Consider the following 5,009-nt stretch of genomic DNA (forward strand, 5'->3'; position numbering starts at 1 on the left):
TATATTGTGAATAACATTGGTCCTAAAACTGACCCTTGAGGAACACCCTTAACAACAAGTGACACAGATGAATTGGAGTTGTCTATTTGCACACACTGGGATCTGTCAGAAAGATAACTGGCAAACCAACTAACAGCTTGATTAGCCCAATATGAAGCCTCTTTAAAAAGATGCAGTTATCAGCTGTTAAAAGCCTTAAAAGATCAAGGTAAATGGCTGTACAAGTCTTTCTATCTTTGGCTTCAATATAATCACTTGTCATTTTAATAGCAGCAGTGATAGTTTTGTGTTGTTTCCTAAATCCAGACTGGAAATGAGACAATGAGACAGATGTTTGAGTCAACAACATTAAATATCACTCTCCAAAAAATCGTTAGGATATATGTAATTTATAATTTTAATGAGCACCTCCTTGCATTTAGCGGTGAAAGGAAACAAGTTTACTCCTGATTTCACATGCTGATGTTCTTTTGTTGCGCTGAGGATGTAAGCTCTCCTTGAATTTAGGATGTAAATTGCTTTTTATCTTCAAATGCAATTTCTCTATCATGGGGTCATTGTGTATTTTTGGGAATTGCTACTGTTGATCGGGGCAGAGTGTCATTTGTGCAGGATATAATATTAATGTTTTAAAGAGCGAACAGTCATTAACCGAGAAAAAGAATCTCGACACATATTGTGACAACATAAGGGCTGGACATGGCTGGTTCTTCAGTCTGTTGAGAGACTTTTGTGAATAAAATCAGTTTTCTTCTCTTGTCCTACATATGGAGATCTAGTTGTGTAAAGAAGTGAAGAAACGTTTTTTATTTGGATTCTGCCTGTTTAAGGAGGTTTCACTGAAATATGAACAAATAAAAGAGGACACGGTGCTGTAATTAAATTGGTGAGTTTGGTGATAACCAAACCCTTCTTTTGTTCTTATATCTTATGTTTTCATTTAATGCATGTTATTGCCACACAATTCTTATTTAACCATGACAACCTATACATCACTACAAAGGTTCACTCCAGCTTACCCAGAGTTTTATGATTGTTTAAATTATTATTTATTTATGTTTTTAAACATTCACAACAACAACAACCACCATCATTGTCACAACACAACAGGCCAGGGTCCCCTACAAATATCTCAAAAACCCAAATTGAGTCCCAAGTCCTCATACAAAGACACAGTTCTTATTGCTTGAAAGTTCAATAGACTCAAAATACATTTTCATGTTTGAACCTCAGAAAGAGCTGGTTGCTTTTGGAGAATTTGCATTTATGAATATGGTATTTTGCAAACAGAAAAATAAGGTTTATGATAAAAGCATCATTTCTTTTATATATATATATATATATATATATATATATATATATATATATATATATATATATATTTGTGAAAACCAAATATGACATTTCTTTTGGGATTTACATAACACTTAATTCAATCAAGAATGTCACACCAAAATGTCACTCTATAAGTACAATTCCAAAACACATATGTTTCAGGCTTCTCTGAACAAAAAGGACAATTTATATAAACAACTTAATGATAAATTTCAAAAAAAGTTTTAAAAAACACATTTTACAAGGTTATATATATATATATATATATATATATATATATATATATATATATATATATATATATATATATATATATATCAAGACGTTTTCTCCAGGTTACACCACATGGTCTGAACAAAATGTGCCTTTTCATAAAAATGTCAAAATATCAGGGGCCTTATGCATAAAACTTCTCAGAAATAGTCTTAAGCTTTGACTTGTGTCAAAAAATTCTTAGCAAAAACTCAGACTTGTATAAGAGTTGGAGCTTTCAGCAAAGTTTAAGCCTGATTCTTTTTTTCTTTTCTTATATTTTATTTTATTTTTTATTTTTTTCAAACGAATGTTCAGTGAGCTGGCTGTTTCATGAGAGCAGGAGATGACCTAATTATTCTAAAGTCCTGCAAAAAATACTCCACGAAACAAACTTCATCCAATAGGAGGCATAAGCACAAAGAATGAGCAGATTCATCCACAACTGTTCCGAAGGAGTGTTATTCCACAAAACAAACTTCTGTGAGTGCAGTAAAGACAAAATATACTTATATTCAAGATCTATTCTTTAAAAGCATGTCTAAATACCTTATATGCTGTTTCTCAGGTGAATGCATCTTTTTTTAAAGGATTTTTAGATATTGTAAAATATTTGTATTTTTAATATTATATTCAACATTCTCAGATAACAATTTTTTTCTTCTGCAGTATAGCTGCTAAAGTAAATATACATTGTTTTAAAGGAGTTTTAGATATTTATATTGGAAAACAAGCCAAAACAAAAACAAATCAAAAATGTATTTTGTTACAGTGTATAATGGGGTGAATACAACCCTCTCTTACCTTTTTGTTCACTTCAATCCATCTTTAACTCACAAAAAAACAAACTCTCTCTTATTAATAAAGCTGCATATTGCCAATTTTCTTCATGATAAGAAATGCACAGTGACACTTTGCATCCGGAAAGTATTCACAGCACTTCACTTTTTCCACATTTTGTTATGTTACAGCCTTATTCCAAAATGGATTAAATTCATTATTTTCCTCAAAATTCTACAAATGATACCCCATAATGACAACGTGAAAGTTTGTTTGAAATTTTTTTTGTTTGCAAAAAAAAATAAAAAATAAAAATAAATAAATAAATAAATCACATGTACATAAGTATTCACAGGCTGTAATTGGTGCCAAAGGTGCTTCAACAAAGTATTGAGCAAAGGCTGTGAATACTTATGTACATGTGATTTTTTTTTTTTTTTTTTTTTTAGATTTCAAACAAACTTTTCACGTTGTCATTATGGGGTATTGTTTGTAGAATTTAGGAAAATAATGAATTTAATCCATTTTGGAATAAGGCTGTAACATAACAAAATCTGGAAAAAGTGAAGCGCTGTGAATACTTTCCGGATGCACTGTATATTATGATTCAATAAGTCGCGAGCCATCACGTTATCCTCTTATATGTCAAAAGATTTTTCATTGCATGACACCTTTAAAGGTTTAAAACAATTTGTCTTTAGAAGAAATAAATGGGATTTTTACTTCTGGAACCAGACTGTTGCGTTCTATTGAACAAGTGGCATACAAGTGCAGCTCCTATACTTGAACGGGACCAAAATCTCCAAGACATTAGGTCAAGATTACAACCAAAGAACATATTTTAAATTAGCAGTAAAATCTGACAACACTGTTATCATAAATTGTGCTTCTTTAACTCAGATTATGCTAAAAAAAAAAAACAAAAAAAAAACTGTTTTGCCAGCATGTATCCACCTTTTTCCTGAGGGTCTTACTGGGGAAACGAATGTGGGTGGGACGTCTGTCGGAAACCGTTCTATAGCATTCGCTAGCTCCGGCTGCAGTCATTTTAGACCCTGTTTACAGTTGGTAATATGATGCCTTTCAGATGATCCAATCGCAAATGTTCAGAGCTAAATATAATTGTAAACAGGGTGCAAAATGTTTTGTGACTGGATCACAAAAAACACATACAGAGGTAGTCAAAAACCACCAGGGGTGGAAAGAGTACTAAAAATTCATACTAAAGTAAAAGTACGGTTACTTCCCAAAAAATGTAGTGTGAGTAGAGTAAAAGTAACTGTCCTAAAAACTACTCAACTGCTATCATGATGGATGTGGAGGGACCTGAACATCCACGGCCGCACCTGAAAGGGCTTTTCACAATGAAGAAGGCCAATTGCTTGATCGTGTCATGTAATTTTAGCTTGCTCAAGCCAGTCAAGATATCAGCATTAATTCTACCTCTAATTTGAAGAAGCATATTGAGGTAAATTTAATATTTCTGCTTACTAGGTTTTCTGTATCTATAACTAGGGGTGCACCGATCGATCGGCCACTGATCTAAATCGGCTGATTAGATCTGATTTTCATCTTAAGTCCATGACCGTGCCTAGATTCAGGGCGATCTTTTTTGCACGCATACACTGATACTCTAACGAATGAGCGTTTGCTCAGCCCTTGAAGCAAACAGTGTGACCACTGGAGGGTGAGTTGGTGGCAATTGTAAGCATTCACGAATGTAAACTTCCAGACATCTTGTTATTTAGATGAATATGCCAGTTTGTTTTAAAACATGTGTAAAAATATTAAGTTGCCCATTTTCTAGAGTCATTACGGTAGTTATTCTGACTTGTTGCACAGTGAGCAGGAGGAGGATAAAGAGGCTGCTAATGGATATAAAAATGAATTAAACAACAAATATTTCAAACAGAAGTCATTGTTGTTGAAAAAATGACCATGGCTGTCCATCATATCCAGTAAAGAAAGAATATTATACTTAATCCAGTTTTAATAAAATAAAGATTTGTTGCGGTGTACAATAAAATGATTATTCAACAAATAAGCATGTGAATACAATTCTGAGTATATGTGATGTAACGTGAGTCGTGACAGTCAGAGGGTGTTTGGAGCGACAGAGACCAATTTGGTCTTGCCGTTGCAAATTCTGCATTTTAATTTTTCTGGATTCCATGTTTTATGTTTTATTAAATGTTATCAAAACAGTGTTTCATTAAATGAATACAAAGTTTTAATCAAATAAAATATGATTAATTTTCAACATCAACAACAACAACAACAACAAAAGCTATTTTTTTGCTCAAATAAAATTATATAACAGAACTTCACAGTATAACTTAAAACATTTATGAAAAATATTGATCACCTCTGGCACAAGGCTGCTACGGCTGAATCACTCTTTGCTGATATTCTGCACACTTATTTTTTGTGATATTGCTCACATTTATTAATAATTGTCCTATTATTATTATAAATAATAATAAAACCATTCATTATTAAATTATTGTTATTACTGCTATTACTTCGAATATTGCATTTTTCTATATAATAATAATATTATAATTTTATTTTTTGTCATAATGTCTTCAATTTAATGCATCTAGCTAAACAGAGCTTTTATTTTGGCACAACTTTTATTTTGA

At 32.0% G+C, this 5,009-nt stretch overlaps 1 protein-coding gene across 2 annotated transcripts in view; it reads left to right on the forward strand.

The window, feature by feature from the left end:
* Positions 1-5,009, forward strand: part of LOC127440769 (gastrula zinc finger protein XlCGF57.1-like) — a 216,730-nt gene that overhangs the window by 106,275 nt on the left and 105,446 nt on the right. The gene's annotated exons all lie outside the window — the stretch shown is intronic.

The sequence above is a fragment of the Myxocyprinus asiaticus genome, chromosome 5 (assembly GCF_019703515.2).
Source record: "Myxocyprinus asiaticus isolate MX2 ecotype Aquarium Trade chromosome 5, UBuf_Myxa_2, whole genome shotgun sequence".
Taxonomy (NCBI): Eukaryota; Metazoa; Chordata; class Actinopteri; order Cypriniformes; family Catostomidae; genus Myxocyprinus; species Myxocyprinus asiaticus.